This window comes from Salmo salar, chromosome ssa04, assembly GCF_905237065.1.
Source record: "Salmo salar chromosome ssa04, Ssal_v3.1, whole genome shotgun sequence".
NCBI lineage: Eukaryota > Metazoa > Chordata > Actinopteri > Salmoniformes > Salmonidae > Salmo > Salmo salar.
Window position 1 is genome coordinate 25628767 of NC_059445.1, and position 18285 is coordinate 25647051.

The 18285-nt window shown below is 39.8% G+C and overlaps 1 long non-coding RNA gene across 1 annotated transcript; it reads left to right on the forward strand.

Moving 5' to 3' along the window:
• Nucleotides 1–5: 5 nt before the first annotated feature.
• LOC106602777 (uncharacterized) lies at nucleotides 6–1529 on the forward strand. The gene is made up of 2 exons (XR_001328290.2): nucleotides 6–38; nucleotides 438–1529. It is a non-coding gene; the product is annotated as an uncharacterized lncRNA (long non-coding RNA).
• The last annotated feature ends 16756 nt before the right edge of the window (nucleotides 1530–18285 follow it).

Sequence of the window (18285 nt, forward strand, 5' to 3'; positions counted from 1 at the left end):
CTTGTTTTTAGGCTCAGGAAGAAGCATTTGAATGAGAGGTGAGGAAATAAATGATTACTTCTATGGTTACAGATCTGTAATTGAGTAGCAATTTATTTTACAGTACAGAAATGGTAATCGCATAGTAACTACCTAAAAATTACGTGTTTGTTCCTGTGGATTTGTTAACTCAAGTACCACTCCCAGACCCCCCACTGTTGAAGGAAAACACACACACTCCCAATCATATTACATTTTTTTCTTTCCATTTGAATGTCTTGTATTGTTAATGTTTTGTTTGCTTTGGCCATACATACTGCCTGAATGTCATGCTAATAAAGCAACCTTGAATTGAGAGAGAGAGAGAGGAAGATGAATGGAAAGAGGACTAGAGAAGAGCTTTTAAGAGTGTGAGCATAGCATCAGATGTTGCATTTACTCTGCCTGTTTCTTTGCAGGTGTCAGCACCCACACAGCTAGTTTGATCCCCGTCCTTCCAGTGCTCTGTCCAATCACCACTCAGCTATGGAATGAAGACAGGATAGGAGGAAACCAGACACCTACTTGTTTACCCCCCCAGATACATAAATGCCTAAACTCGTTGTCCATGAAAATACACTAACCCCAAACTGCAATTGATACCAGAATAATAACAACCTTAGTTTTCTGATACTGAATACCCAATATCAGCCTTGAGAATACTTTGATGCTTTTACGTGGATGATATTCCAGGAGAGAATGGACTAAGGAGAGAACGGACACATTCACTGTACACTTCTCCCTATTCTCTGCTCTTTACAATGAACATATTACAGTACAGAATGGTCAGAACTTTTTTTTTTGAGACTGAAGAGTGCATGATCAATGGGAGGGTTGGACATACTGGAGGTTAAATAAAGACCTTGCTGGGAGTTCACCTAGGGGTCATGATTGGGGCTGTACCAAATGATTGATGTATTAGAATAATTGATTATGCTTATGTTAATAGAAGGGGAGGGGTTATTAAGACCCTCCCTCTTTACATGCATAGGGTCCAAGACTACAGATTAACTATATATACACATGAGGTTTTAATATTGTTCCACAGTTGTTTTCTAGTTCCCTCTCTCTGCCTCTTATAAAGAGACCCCTCTGAGAAATGTGTGACTGAGACAGAACTCTGCAGGGGAGTGTAGGAGATAAGACTAGTCAGACATTCCATTATAAATCAACTTGGACATTTACTGCTAAGATTTTAGATAACACTAAAAGCCTTGTTTTTTATAGCTGTGTAGGCATGGCGTTGGTCTCATGAGTAAAAGATAATGACGTAGGCAGTGACATCACTAGGGCTGGACTTCAGGTTTGATAAAATAACATGGGACCTTTGATGCAGAACTTACTCAGAAACATGCGTGCTATGTTCCTGATTGTCAACTTCTGTCTGCAATTGCATTAAAGGTTTATCATCTTTGGGCTAGGTGGGAAGCTAGCACCCCATCTCGACAACATCCAGTGAAATTGCAGAGTGCGAAATACAAACATTTTAATATTAAACATTCATGAAAATACAAGTGTCATAAATCATTTAAAAGCTTAACTTCTTGTTAATCCAGCCGCTTTTGTCAGATTTCAAAAAGGCTTTTCGGCGAAAGCATACCATGCGATTATCTGAGGACAGCGCCCCGCATACAAAAGCATTAAAAACATTTTCCAAACCAGCAGAGGTGTCACAAAAGTCAGAAATAGCGATAAAATAAATCACTTACCTTTGAAGATCTTCCTCTGTTTGCAATCCCAAGGGTCCCAGCTACACAACAAATGGTTGTTTTGTTCGATGAAGTCCTTCTTTATATCGCCCAAAAATCTGTTTAGTTGGCGTGTTTGATTCAGTAATCCACCTGTTCCACTAGTTCAACATGATTACAAAGGAATCCAAAAAGTTACCATTAAACTTCGTCCAAACAAGTCAAACAACGTTTCTAATCAATCTTCAGGTACCCTAATATGTAAATAAACTATAAAATTTAAGATGGAATGCATGTTCAATACCGGAGATAAATAACGAGGTGCGCGCCACAAGACTACAGTCAAAATGAGAGCCACCTTGAAAAACTACAACTAATTAATTTTTCAAAAAACAAGCCTGAAACCCTTTCTAAAGACTTGACATCTAGTGGAAGCCATAGGAACTGCAATCTGGGAGGATTTCCTTTGAATTTCCCATAGACAAGCATTTCAATGGGTCGTGACCTCAAAGAATTCTGGATGGATTCTCCTCGGGTTTTCGCCTGCCATATCAGTTGTGTTATACTCAGACATTATTTTAACAGTTTTAGAAACGTCAGAGTGGTTTCTATCCAATACTACTAATTATATGCATATCCTAGCTTCTGGGCCTGAGGAACAGGCAGTTTACTTTGGGCACGTCGTTCATCCGGATTTCCGAATACTGCCCCCTAGCCCTAAGAATAAAACAAGTAAAAATATCTAGTCTCAAAGAACGCACATATCTTAAACCTAGTGCGTTCAGACTAAAAACAAGTCATTTGTCTGGATACAAAGAATTTAAGAATAAGATTTAAGAATAAAAAGATTTAAGAATAATTCTCAATATGTAGGAAAATGTGCTTAAATTTAGAATCCAGTGCTATTGCAATCATCTTGAAATAAGGCAATATTCCAAGGAATTTACAGAAAAATAGCATATTGTGCTTAAGTAATCTTGACTAAGATAAATGTACTTGTAATACTACTAGAAATGAGATTGGCTTGCTTAAAGAAAGAATCTAATTTCTTTTCACTTCTTTATTGAGGACTCAGTATATCCAGAGGCTGATATGGCCAGAACAAAGGATGCAAAAACAACAACAAAGGCCATTGGAGGTCAAGGTGAAAATGTAAGACCTATGGCAAGATAACAAACATAAGTGCTTTAAACCTTCTTATTATTGTTAGGGTTTAACCAACTATGTTTGCATAACCAATATAATACAACTATTTAAACCTATATAATAAAATTTGTTGTGGTGCATAACTTATGAATACTAATGCTAAACATAAGAGGTTTATATTGTATTAACATAGATTGAGCGACATAATAGACATGACTAACTGGAGAGTTGCTGGCTAGTAGTGTAGGCTGAGTAGACTCGTGACACACACAATGCCTGGTTGTGGGGCCGCTCAAGGACAGGTGTATGTGAGGAACTGATAGAGGGGAGAATGGCTGTGGCACAAGAACAGGCACTGTCCTTGGGTGTCTGACTCTCGGGTACACACACGAAGATAAGCTAGTAGACAACTATGCTTGGCAACAAAGATGCGTCTAGAGGCTGGGACCAGCCTGCACGCCAACAATAGGCTGGAGTAAGTCTAAACCACACCCAAGCCTCTACTATGACAGGCCCTCAGGGAGAGGGAACTACGTCTGTCAAGAAGTATTTAAGGAAGAACTTATGTCATTTCAGTTCTCTGTTTGCCCTGCGAGGTGTTACAGTGAACCCGTATATACGAAGACTGCATTTACCATTTATTCTGCTTGACTAATTCTATTAATAAACAGCTGAAAATATATTCAGTAGCCTAGTGTTACATTTTGTTCTGATACCAGAATTGAATTGACGCAGCCCTTACATAATAAACAAATTCCCTGCCTATTTATTAAAGGTTATCAGATCGGTTCTCAGATGGGCCACTACATACAGTTCTGTTATCGGGACCGGAAATGAAAAAATTGTGTTGTGCAACCCTAGTCAGTAATGAACTTTTTCCACTCGGCCATAGCCTTTTTATATGAAGAAGTCATGTCCCGGTCATGGATGGCGTCCAAGAGGACTTCTGTCTGCAGCACAGAGAAGAGTGTCGCAATGCACTTGGGATATGTGAGGTGAAAGGCGTAATAACACGCCATGAGATTCGTCACGCTGGCACAGATGTCCTCTTTTGTGAAGGTCACCACAGGCATCGTTCCAGTACGCAGTTGGTTTCGCAGACAATCATGACAGGGCTGAAGAGTGGTCTCACCTGAAGAAAGGTGTTGGGGTCTTCTGCAGACTGACACAAACACAAAGAGAAAACAAATATGACAACAAAGCCAATTCACACTCTTTATGTTATGGTTAAGTAACGAAAATTCTAATACATGCACACATTTCTTTCCTCAAGGATGTGAAGCATAGCCTCACTTGCATGTCCTAACTTCTTCGGTGGAGCCACAGGTGATGGGAACATAGCTGGTAAAGCCTTCATCATGGCGATTGAGTGCTTCATTGATAAAAATGAAAATAGTGTCATTTGATTTACCGCAGCCAGTTATTTAAACAAAAATGTATAAGTTCATGGGATTCTCCATTGTCAACAGAGCCACTTTCATTCTTAATTTGTGTCTGGGAAACCAGCCCTAAATGTCTACATTGACGTTGTGCTCTGTGTTTCTCTGTCTATTTGTTTTTCTGCTTATACAGGGTAAGCAAATACTGACATAAAAAACAAATATTCTAAAAGATTTTTACACAGTTTAATAAAGTGTTGAAACACATTCTATTTTATAAACTCTTTCATCTAGCTTCCACCATTTTTGCGAGTGTCGGAAAACACATCAAACTGTTACGTTAGGCTATAGGTCTATGTTTAATAATAAACATCATCACAAAAATACATGTTCACACATTATAACTTTCAGAAACTACAGTAGGCCTAGCCTGTAACAAAATAGAGAAACACATTCATCTTAGTCAAAATGAACCAGGAAAAAAAGAAGACAAAAGCTCTTCGCATGACTTGCTGCACCAACCTATAACTTCAGAACTGGCCGCAATATATTTTGTACTGCTGCATGATTTTAAATAGTTTATATAGTTATGGACAGATATATATATGTTTTTTTTTACTTATGATTGAATGAGTGTCTTACCTGAAACATAACACCAAAGCAACGGCCATTCCACCGTAATACTTTACATCATATTTTGTTTTCAAGTTATCTTTATAATTGCAAAATTAAGTAACGCCTCGATCACACCGACAGGCTCTTTGCACTTTGGTATGCCAGAAGTAGGGTACTATGGGGTAACTAGCCCCCCCCTAAGAACAATGTCTAACTGCTAACACAAAAAAAAATAAGTTTGGAAAAAAAAATGGTATGTGAATTGGTATGTTGATGAAGGTCCTGCTTAGGAAAATAAATTATAAATGGAAATAAATGGCTACAGTTTACACTTTTTTTGGTATTTCATGAAATGTTGTTATTAGAAAAGGGGCCTTTAAGTATCGTTAATAACTGCCCCCATAAGTTTAATTTTGAAATTATTTAGTAAATAACACTTAAAAGCTACATCTAGTTGTCTTATTTTAATTATTTAAATAAAATATTAACTCACCTGCACATTGATCATGGTAAATATTATCTTTAAACAAGTTATTACTCAGTAAACACTTGTATGATTTGTGTACAGGAAAGAGGGGCAGAGAGAGGGGAGAGAAAAGGGGTAGGAAAGCAACAAAAAAGGAAAAACAATTGTCCTACTGCCCAAACAGATCCACAGATGATGCAATCTCAGACACTCTCCACACTGTCCTTTCCCACCTGGACAAAAGGAACACCTATGCGAGAATGCTGTTCATTGACTGCAGCTAAGCGTTCAACACCATAGTGCCCATGAAGCTCATCACTAAGCTAAGGACCCTGGGACTAAACACCTCCCTCTGCAACTGAATCCTGGACTTCCTGACGGCCATCCCCGGGTGGTAAGGGTAGGCAATAACACGTCTGCCACACTGATCCTCAACACCGGGGCCCCTCAGGGGTGTGTACTAGGTCCCCTCCTGTACTCCCTGTTCACCCACGACTGCGTGGCTAAACACGACTCCAACACCATCATTAAGTTTGCCCGGGTGACACAACAGTGGTAGGCCTGATCACCGACAAAGATGAGACAGCCTGTAAGGGAGGAGGTCAGAGAACTGGCACTGTGGTGCCAGGACAACATCCTCTCCCTCAATGTGAGTGAGCTGATAGTGGACTACAGGAAAAGGAGGGTCGAACTGGCCCCCGTTAAGGGGCTGTATTGGAGCAGGTCGAGAGTTTCAAGTTTCTTGGTGTCCACACCAACAAACTATCATGGTCCAAACACACCAAGACAGTTGTGAAGAGGGCACGACAAAACCTTTACCCCCTCAGGAGACTGAAAAGATTTGGCATGGGTCCACAGATCCTCAAAAAGTTCTACAGCTGCACCATTGAGAGCATCCTGACCGGTTGCATCACCTCCTGGTATGGCAACTCCTCGGCATCTGACCGTAAGGTGCTACAGAGGGTAGTGCGTACGGCCCAGTACATCACTGGGGCCAACTTCCTTCCATCCAGGACCGATATAATAGGCGGTGTCAGAGGAAACCCCATAGAATTGTCAGAGACTCCAGTCACCCAAGTCATAGACAGTTCTCTGCTATCGCATGGCAAGCGGTACCGGAGCGCCAAGTCTAGGACCAAAAGGCTCTTTAACAGCTTCTACCCCAAAGCCATAAGACTGCTGAACAATTAATCAAATGGCCACCGGACTATTTACATTGACACCCCCCCCCCCAATTTGTTTTGTACACTGCTGCTACTCGCTGTTTATTATCTATGTATAGTCACTTCACCCCTACCTACACATACAAATTACCTCAACTAACCTGTACCCCCGCACATTGGCTCGGTACCTTTACCCCCTGTATATAGCCTCATTATTGTTATTTTATTATGTTACTCATTATTTTTTACTTTCGTTTGTTTGATATTTTCTTAACTCTTCTTGAACTGCACTGTTGGTTAAGGGCTGTAAGTAAGCATTTCACGGTAAGGTATACACTTGTTGTATTCGGCGCATCTAACAAATAAAGTTTGAATTGATTTGATTGTGAACACACATCTAGAACCATTCCTAAAGCTAGTGAGAGGAACCATGAAGTCAAGCTTTAAAAGTCCACAGACTTTTATTGTAAAAGACTATGTGAAGATCAAAGGCATCACAATATACCATCTGAGCTGTGTTGCTTCTCATTGTGCAACCCAACCATATCATATGCGGAAAACTGGTTGCAATGACATCAGGCCAGGTATCAAACTCAGGTGGTCTGTGCAACTCAAGACCACATTAACCCACTGACACAGAGCTAAAGCCTACAGTTGTAGCCATGAGGGCTGCATAATGAATGTCAACTTGCACTCTTTCAGATGAAAGACAAATAAAGGAAGTAAATATATGGCTAGAGAGGGTGTGACTAACTGACAGAAATACACAGATGTTCAACCATACAAAAGGTTCTCAAACACTCAGGAGCCATTTGTTACCACAGTATGTGTACTAACTGTGTCTGTGCTTGCAGTCTTTTGGTGTCAGAGAAGTCAAGCTATTCAAGTAATCATTGTTAGGGTGTGTGCGTGTGTGCCTTCACTGCAAAAAGTCAGCTTTCAAAAACCAGAAAAAAAAGCAATAAAATGAGGGAAATATTACTTAAAATAAGCAAAATGATCTGCCAACAGAACAGGAAAATTTTACTTGCCAAGATTTTTAACTGGGCTAGGTGTCCCGCTAGCGTCCCACCACGACAACATCCAGTGAAATTGCAGAGCGCGAATTTCAAAATCCAAAAATCGTAATATTAAACACTCATGAAAATACAAGTGTCTTACATGGTTCAAAAGCTTAGAATCTTGGTAATCGAACTGAGTTGTCAGATTTCAAAAAGGCTTTACGGCAAAAGCATAGAATTCGATTGTCTGAGGACAGCGCCTCACATGAACATATTTTTCAAACCAGCACAGGCGTCACAAAATCATAAATAGCTATAAAATAAATCACTTACTTTTGAAGATCTTCCTCTGTTTGCAATCCTAAGGGTCCCAGCTTCACAATGAATGGTTGTTTTGTTCGATAAAGTCCTTCTTTATATCCCAAAAATGCAGTTTAGTTGGCACCATTGAATTCAGTAATCCACTCCTTCAACATGCATACAAAGGATTCCAAAACGTTACCAGCCAAGTTCGTCCAAACAAGTCAAACAATGTTTTTTATTAATCCTCAGGTTGTCTAATATCTAAATAAACAATAATATTTCAGATGGAGAATACGATGTTCAATAGGAAAGGAAAAGAACGAAGAGCGCGTCCTCGTTCACTCGTGCAAAAAGACTACTTTTGCCTTGTTGCTCACCTTGGAAAGACTACAAATACTTCTTTATTTCTTTTTTTAAAACAAGCCCAAAACCTTGTATAAAGACTGTTGACATCTAGTGGAAGCCATATGAACTGCAATCTGGGAGGCGGAAATTAGATTTGTCAATAGCATTGCATAGAAAGTCATTGGGAGCTCAAAAAAAAATCTGGATGCCTGTTATACTCACAGACATTATTTTAACAGTTTTAGAAACTTGGTGGTTTCTACCCGATGCTACCAATTATATGCATTTCCTAGCTTCTGGGCCTGAGTAACAGGCAGTTTACTTTGGGCACGTCAGTCATCTGAACTTCCGAATACTGTCCCCTAGCCTTAAGAAGTTTTAATTAAAGATATTGTCATAATGCTAATTTCACCAATGAGCCAATGATTGACAAGGAACAAGGAAACGAAACCCAACAACCTATAATGTTTATATCTTTGACAACAACAGGACCTGAGAGTCCCTAAAAGAGGATATCATCTGCTGTACACACACATTTACATTCGTTAATATGTAGGATTATGCTCTAGGCAGGTTACAGTGACAGGGTTGTATTTGGAAATATGAAAGAACTGCTTAGGGCTCTAACTTTCATCAGACAGACAGAGTAAGAAATCCATATGGATTCCACTGTAACAAATATGTTTACTGATAGCTCAAACTCAGGGGCTTCAAGTTTAAAGGATTCAGAAGGGGCGTGGCAACAGAGGTCCCTGGTGTTATGGTTGTGAGCTCCATACGTCATGACTTTGTGATATTAGTATATAAAAACATTTTGCTTATTTGTACATATAGGACATAGTTAATGAGAGACTTGGTCAGAAGTGTCACATTCTTTGGGCTGTCTAGGCCGCCCAAAACTATATTTCATGACCTCTCATTGGTCAAAGAGTTGGCACTAAGCCAAGAAACGTGCCCGTATCCCAGCTGAGGACATCGTGTTTAACAGTAAACCATGGGAGTTGTACAGTACCAGCATTTTGGCCATCACTAGTTACCACAGCTACAAAGTCAAAAACTTTGCCCATTTAACAAAATGTCTTAAAATGTGAATTTGAACCATAACCACACTGAACCTTATGCCTAACTCAACAAAAATGTGCTTTTTCTTCCATTCAATTTTACGATATAGCCAATTTCAAATGTGTTTGTGGTAACGAGTGGAAACCTGGCATTTCGCATGTATGGGGAATCTGTGATGTGAGACCTAGTGTGTTGTTACATTCCATAATAGTTCTCAACCTATTTCTATATAAATATAACTGATTATTTGGATGTAGCTAGCTATTTTACAGTGAGAATGCAAGGTAAATTATCGGACTAGAAATTAGAAATGATCTAGTCATTTCTGTTGCCACTGTGTGAGTGATGGACTGTGAAACTCAATCTTCCATGATTCCGTAGTACCAGAACCAACTGTTTTATCATTTGTACCGGAACTGACCGTGTTGTGTTTGTCCTTATTATACCTCAGTGGTTGAATACCTCACCCAACATCAAATAAGCAATTACTGTACTCTGCAAATAATACAGTTGTCGGAGGTTTACAAACACTTAGGTTGGAGACATTAAAACTCATTTTTCAACCATTCCACAAATTTCTTGTTAACAAACTGTAGTTTTGGCAAGTCGGTTAGAACATCTACTTCGTGCATGACACAAGTAATTTTTCCAACAATTGTTTACAGACAGATTATTTCACTTAAAATTCACTGTATCACAATTCCAGTGGGTCAGAAGTTTACATACACTACACTGACTGTGCCTTTAAACAGCTTGGAAAATTCCAGAAAATGATGTCATGGCTTTAGAAGCTTCTGATAGGCTAATTGACATCATTTGAGTCAATTGGAGGTGTACCTGTGGATGTATTTATAGGCCTACTTTCCAGCTCAGTGCCTCTTTGCTTGACATCATGGGAAAATCAAAAGAAATCAGCCAAGACATCAGAGAAAAAAATTGGAGCCCTCCACAAGTCTGGTTCTTCCTTGGGAGCAAGTTCCAAACGCCTGAAGGTACCACGTTCATCTGTACAAACAATAGTACGCAAGTATAAACACCATGGGACCACGCAGCCGTCATACTACTCAGGAAGGAGACGCGTTCTTTCTCCTAGAGATGAACGTACTTTGCTGCGAAAAGTGCAAATCAATCCCAAAACAACAGCAAAGGAACTTGTGAAGATGCTGGAGGAAATGGGAACAAAAGTATCTATATCCACAGTAAAACAAGTCCTATATCGACATAACCTGAAAGGCCGCTCAGTAAGGAAGAGGCCACTGCTCCAAAACCGCCATTAAAAAAGACAGACTATGGTTTGCATCTGCACATGGGGCCAAAGATTGTACTTTTTGGAGAAATGTCCTCTGGTCTGATGAAACAAAAATAGAACTGTTTGGCCTTAATGACCATCGTTATGTTTGGAGGAAAAAGGGGGAGGCTTGCAAGCCGAAGAACACCATCCCAACCGTGAAGCACGTGGGTGGCAGCATCATGTTGTGGGGGTGCTTTGCTGCAGGAGGGACTGGCGCACTTCACAAAATAGATGGCGTCATAAGAAAGGAAAAGTAAGTGGATATATTGAAGCAACATCTCAAGACATCAGTCAGGAAGTTAAAGCTTGGTCGCAAATGGGTCTTCCAAATGGACAATGACCCCAAGCATACTTCCAAAGTTGTGGCAAAATGGCTTAAGGACAACAAAGTCAAGGTATTGGAGTGGCCATCACAAAGCCCTGACCTCAATCCTATAGAAAATGAGAGAAGTTTGAATGTTCTCTCTCCTTGCTCACTCCACATGCGCGGTCTCAGTAGTCATGGCGCACTCCTGCCGCTCGTACCCAGGTTAATGACTCAGACTCAGATTGGAGTGTTAAAAGTCACTGTGCATTGAACGCCTTTGTTGCTCTTTTTTCAGCCAGTTATGGAGGGTTTTTAGGTTCACACACCCTGTTCATGGTCAAATTATTCCTACCATGCATTAAGACACCATCTGACGTCACCTTTCATGATTACCTCAAGAGAGGACAGATCAGAACAACAGTTTAGTTCAATTCATTTCTGATTCAGGAAATCCAGACAAGCATTGACTACATGAAAAATGATTACATTACCAATTTTCTTAATAACATGATCTCGATGACAAATGTCAAAGAGCAAAACAACATACTGTTACTGTTGCCATTTTTAAAATTAGTTCATACTCCCTTATTTTACTGGTGACCTCTTAGAAGAGTTACCAGATCAGGGATCCTAACTAATGGGGGAATCCCAACACTCCAGCAGACCCAATCTGGTGAAATATGTATCGGAACAAAGACAAAAAATGAAATCAGCAATACACATATCCCAATCCATTTGGAGTAAATGTCAACCCTTATTAACATATATTTTTCCTACTATATGCAGACTGAACAAAATACATTTGTATATTTACCCAAAGACCAGTGTCTTATTCCAGTGTTGCGCCTCAAATATCAAATCAAATGTTATTGGTCACATACACATGGTTAGCAGATGTTAATGCGAGTGTAGCGAAATAGATTTGAGACAGTATGTTGGCAGCAGCCACTCAATGTTAGTGATGGCTCGTTAACAGCCTGATGGCCTTGAGATAGAAGCTGTTTTTCAGTCTCTCGGTCCCAGCTTTGATGCACCTGTACTGATCTCGCCTTCTGGATGATAGCGGGGTGAAAAGGCAGTGGCTCGGGTGGTTATGGTCCTTGATGATCTTTTTGGCCTTCCTGTAACATTGGGTGGTGTAGGTGTCCTGGAGGGCCTTACGGTTGTGGGCGGAGCAGTTGCCGTACCAGGCGGTGATACAGCCCGACAGGATGCCCTCGATTGCGCATCTGTAAAAGTTTGTGTTTTAGGTGACAAGCCAAATTTCTTCAGCCTCCTGAGGTTCTTCTTCACCACGCTGTCTGTGTGGGTGAACCATTTCAGTCTGTCCGTGATGTGTACGCCGAGGAACTTAAAACTTTCCACCTTCTCCACTACTGTCCCGTCGATGTGGATAGGGGGGTGCTCCCTCTGATGTTTCCTGAAGTCCATGATCATCACCTTTGTTTTGTTGACATTGAGTGCAAGGTTATTTTCCTGACACCACACTCCGAGGGCCCTCACCTCCTCCCTGTAGGCCTTCTCGTCATTGTTGGTGATCAAGCCTACCATTGTAGTGTCGTCTGCGAACTTGATGATTGAGTTGGAGGCGTGCATGGCCACGCAGTCATGGGTGAACAGGGAGTATAGGAGAGGGCTGAGAATGCACCCGTGTGGGGCCCCAGTGTTAAGGATCAGCGGGGTGGAGATGTTGTTTCTTACCCTCACCACCTGGGGGCGGCCTGTCAGAAAGTCCAGGACCCAGTTGCACAGGGTAGGGTCGAGACCCAGGGTCTCGAGCTTAATGACGAGTTTGGAGGGTATTATGGTGTTAAATGCTGAGCTGTAATCGACAATAGGTATTCCTCTTGTCCAGATGGGTTAGGGCAGTATGCAGTGTGATTGTGATTGAGTTGTCTGTGGACCTATTGGGGCGGTAAGCAAATTGGAGTGGGTCTAGGGTGTCAGGTAGGGTGGAGGTGATATGATCCTTGACTAGTCTCTCAAAGCACTTCATGATGACGGAAGTGAGTGCTACGGGGCGATAGTCGTTAAGCTCTGTTACCTTAGCTTTCTTGGGAACAGGAACAATTATGAACCTCTTGAAGCATGTGGGAACAGCAGACTGAGATAGGGATTGATTGAATATGTCCATAAACACACCAGCCAGCTGGTCTGCGCATGCTCTGAGGACGCGGCTAGGGATGCCGTCTGGGCCGGCAGCCTTGCGAGGGTTAACACGTTTAAATGTTTTACCCTTGTTGGCTGCGGTGAAGGAGAGCCCGCAGGTTTTGGTAGCGGGCTGTGTCAGTGGGTTGATCTCCAATTGGAGGCAGCTGGTCCTCGTTGCCTCTGATTGGAGATCATATTTAAGTAGGGTTTTTTCCTTTTGGGTTTGTGGGTTGTTAATTTTGAGTAGTGTGTTTTCCTCTCTGCATCACGTTTTGTTGTTTTTTGTATTTCTAGTATTTGGTGTATTGCAACGTTTCACTATAAATAAAAAGATGTGGAACTACAACCATGCTGCGCATTGGTCCGATCATTCTGACAGACGTGACAGAACAACCCACCACAAAAGGACCAATTAGCGTGTTTCATTTATTATGATGGAGCATTTATTGGTTGTCCTCATCTATGTAGCACATCCTCCCTTAAGAATACAATCACTTTCTCCTGCAGACACTGTCCACTCTCCTTCTTTCAGAGCATGTTGTGCTCCATCTACATTAGTGCAGCCTTTGTATATATATCTGTGCCAGCACAGGTTACTGTGACGTGGAAATACAAAATCTGTCGATACCATAGTGAGTTGTTGCACTGTAGGCTATTTCATATTATGCTACTCTATTTCAGAGTAGCTACTGAGACTGAAGATATAATTCACTTTTCACTATTTTAAAATAATCTCTTGACTTATTCAAACTGATAAAATATAGAATCCCACTGACGGGACTGCTAGCATGGCGGGAAATTCAAAACATCAAAAATCGAATTATTTCAATTTCTCAAAGAATCAACTATTTTACACCATTTAAAAGACAAACATCTCCTTAAAACCGCTTACATCTAGATGTTCCGCTAGCGGAACACCGCTCCAATATCCAATGTAGGGCGTGGCGCGAATTACAAACACCTCAGATATCCAAAAACTTCCATTTTTCAAACATATGACTATTTTACACCATTTTAAAGACAAGACTCTCGTTAATCTAACCACATTGTCCGATTTCAAAAAGGCTTTACAACGAAAGCAAAACATTAGATTATGTCAGGAGAGTACCCAGCCAGAAATAATCTGACACCCATTTTTCAAGCTAGCATATAATGTCACAAAAACCAAAACCACAGCTAAATGCAGCACTAACCTTTGATGATCTTCATCAGATGACACTCCTAGGACATTGTTATACAATACATGCATGTTTTGTTCAATCAAGTTCATATTTATATCAAAAAACAGCTTTTTACGTTCTGTTATACTCACAGACACCATTCAAACAGTTTTAGAAACTTTAGGGTGTTTTCTATCCAAATCTAATTATATGCATATTCTAGTTTCTGGGCAGGAGTAATAACCAGATTAAATCGGGTACGTTTTTTATCCGGCCGTGAAAATACTGCCCCCTATCCTAAACAGGTTAATCTAACCACATTGTCCAATTTCAAAGAGGCTTTACGGCAAAAGCATAAATTTAGATTATGTTAGGAGAGTACATAGCCAAAAAAGTACACACATCCATTTTCAATTCAAGGACAGGCGTCACCAAAAGCAGAAAACCAGCTAAAATTATGCACTAACCTTTGACAATCTTCATCAGATGACACTCCTAGGACATTATGTTAGACAATACATGCATTTTTGTTCTATCAAGTTCATATTTATATCCAAAAACAGCATTTTACATCGGCGCGTGTCGTTGAGAAAATGTGTCTCCCCCAAAACTGCCAGTGAATTTACAAAAAAATACTCATTATAAAACGTGGTTAAAGTATTCAACTGTTATTCAAAGAATTATAGATTAACATCTCCTGAATGCAACCGCATTGACAAATTTCAAAATAACTTTACTGGGAAAGCATACTTTGCAATAATCTGAGTACTCTGGTCAGAAAAATACACTACGCAATACCGATAGCTGCCATGTTGGAATCATCTAAAATCATAAATAACATTACAAATATTTCCTTACCTTTAATAATTTTCATCAGAAGGCACTTCCAGCAATCTCAGGTCCACAACAAATGTTGGTTTTTTTTCGATGAAGTTCATAATTTATGTCCAAATAACTGCATGTTGTTCTGTGTTGTTAGCGCGTTCGGTAGGCTACTCAAAATGTAGGGCGCGGGAGGGAAAAGTCACGACAAAGTCAAAATAAAAATCTATTTACGTTCGTTCAAACATGTCAAACGTTGTTTAGCATCAATCTTTAGGGCCATTTTTTAACGTGAAACATCAGTAATATTTCAACCGGACCTCTCCTGTGTCTTGAAAGACGTTTTGAAAAAGGTCTCACCTCACATGAACACGCATGAGCGTGCAATAATGAAGTGACGACATCCCAGGGACATCAACTTCCCTTCCTTCTCATCCGGTCTCTGTTCATTCAAACAACTTTATAAAGATTGTTGACATCTAGTGGAAGCCATAGGAAGTGCAAAATGAATCCTTTGTCACTGTGTGTTTTATTGGCAATAGTACAGCCACAAAATTTTCATTTCCTGCTTGTATTTTTTCTCAGGTTTTTGCCTGCCATATGAGTTCTGTTATACTTAGACACCATTCAAAAGTTTTAAAAACTTCAGAGTGTTTTCTATCCAAATCTACTAATAATATGCATATTCTATTTTCTGGGCCGGAGTAGTAACCTGTAAATTGGGTACGTTTTCATCCGGCCGTGAAAATACTGCCCCCTAGCCCCAACAGGGCCCATCAATACCCATGCTTGAAATATATAAATGTTTTACATGCCCTATCACAACATAATATGATGGTATATTACTCCATTCCCCGTTTATGTTTATGTTGTCATTTAAATCTTTGTAAACAAATATTGTATTGCTTCAGAATACCTGTGTAAACTGTCATTCCTTGAATCCATAGCTGCTTCTATAAGTTTGCGAGTGGCACCATTTCTCCAGAGACATTTCTCCAGAAACACAATTCCAGATTGTAGTTTTAATGTAACCTACTTCTAGGGTCAAATTCTCTATTTAGTGAGTTTAAGTGTGTGTGAATTTCTTTTCCTGTCACTTTGCATGCCAGGAAGCTGTACATTTCAATTTTTTTATTTACAATAATGACTGCAAATAGTGAATTACTCACTTTTCATTTAAAAATCCTATACATTTCCAGCATTGTTTAGAGAAAACATTGGCCTTTTCTTCCAATCCTTTTCCTTCATCTAGTGGCTGAATGTTTTTATATTTCAGTATACTGTATATTGTACATAATGTACAGTGTTTCGTTCTGAGACAGTATACTGTAAATTGTGTAAGTGTATCTTAAATCATGTGCAACCAAAATGTTCTCTAACAACCTTTCTATGCCTTAGACTGTGGTCACGCATTTTTGTGCCAATGTGCCATTATTAAAACATTATTGCGAGTAAAAATTAAAACATTTGTGAAATATGCCATGTCGATGCTATTTGGTAGCAAAACATGAGAGCCTCATTTATCATTCTGTGTATTTATGTTATGCATGTTCATTTTAATATTGTTATATTGCTGTGTTATTGATTATGTATTATATATATATGTTGTGGTAGAGTAGAGTGTAATAATATGTTGTGTACTGTTTTATTTTGTATGTAATTGCATAATCGTGATTGGACCCCAGGAAGAGTAGCTAATGGGGATCTGCAATAAATACAAACGTTATGTAGTTTTCCACGAAATTCAGATTGCGCAATGTTGTAATTTGTTAAACTCCAATGTTTTGTTACAAGAAATGAGTAAACTTCCTATATAAAACACACATGATCTTTCTGGCTATAGCAGCATGGACAATGTGGTGAGTAGCCTACCTTTACACTTTTAATTTGATTCCTGATCTATAGCATAACTCTACAAAGTTACGTTTTCTACTACAATCACGGAAGTGGGGTACGGAAGTAATCTTTCTCAATGAAAGCAGTTAATCCAAGTGTGAATTCAATCAATAACGACACTGGATTATAGGTCCCATTATACCTTGATTATAGCTCCCGTCCACCCACTCTAAATGAATGAAATGCGCTTTGGTGATGAAATGTAACTTCCTTATCTTATAAACTACCTTTGACCAAATATGATTATTCATGTTCTGAGTCGTTCAGTGGGGTCTTTCTCTAACACATCATAAACATTATATATTTTTTTTAATCAGATTTTATAACTTCAATCATCCAATAATAAGCACCAAACTCTGTTGCAGAGCGGTGGCGCTTTCTCGCAGTAACATTTGAGGGTTTTACATGTGCTTTGCAAAGTTGTTTGTGGGAAATCTTCGAAAAAGAACAGGAATTTTTTTATTAATTTGAAAAGCGTACAGCATACTAAGATATGAAAATACTACATGGCATGTATCAAAATCAGTATCTATTTTATGTCCTCCAGATTCGTGAAGAAAAATTATGAGGTCAACACTGACCCTGCCAATTAGCCTAATCCTCGCACAGCATCCTGCCTAGCTGACACAGTGCTATTTTCCAGATTTTTGACAACTTTGATTCTCTGGCCTCCATTGATTTAGTCGCCTTAATTTTGGCCATCCCTAAGGGCAAACACTTTTGAGCGGATTATGAGAGACATGGGTTTGGACCATTGGTTTTCATAGAGGAGTATCTACACAATTAACATACTATTTTACCCTTTGATCAAAATGTTTTTGATTGGACACCCGAATGACATTTATTCATGTAATAGTCCACTCCATTACACTCAAAAGTGATTTAAACTTCAACCAGTGAATCCTAGCGATGGCTAGATATGCTAGCTATTTTACCAGTCTCTCTTAAAGAGTGTTAGCCGGTGCAGGCCAGGCAGCAGGCTGTTAGCCAGCCTGCCAGCTTAGTGGAGTCTGCCACTAGCACAGTCAGCGTAGTCAGCTCAGCTTTCCCCATTGAGACCGTGTCTGTGCCTCGATCTAGGTTGGGCAAAATTAAAAATGGCGGTGTTCGCTTTAGTAATCTCACTAGTATAAAGACCTCCTCCATTCCTGCCATTACTGAAAGAGATTGTGATACTTCACATCTCAAAATTGGGTTACTTAATGTTAGATCCCTCACTTCCAAGGCAGTTATAGTCAATGAACTAATCACTGATCATAATCTTGATGTGATTGGCCTGACTGAAACATGGCTTAAGCCTGATGAATTTACTGTGTTAAATGAGGCCTCACCCCCTGGTTACACTAGTGACCATACCCCCCGTGCATCCGGTAAAGGCGGAGGTGTTGCTAACATCTACGATAGCAAATTTCAATTTACAAAAAAAAAAAAACAATGACGTTTTTGTCTTTTGAGCTTCTAGTCATGAAATC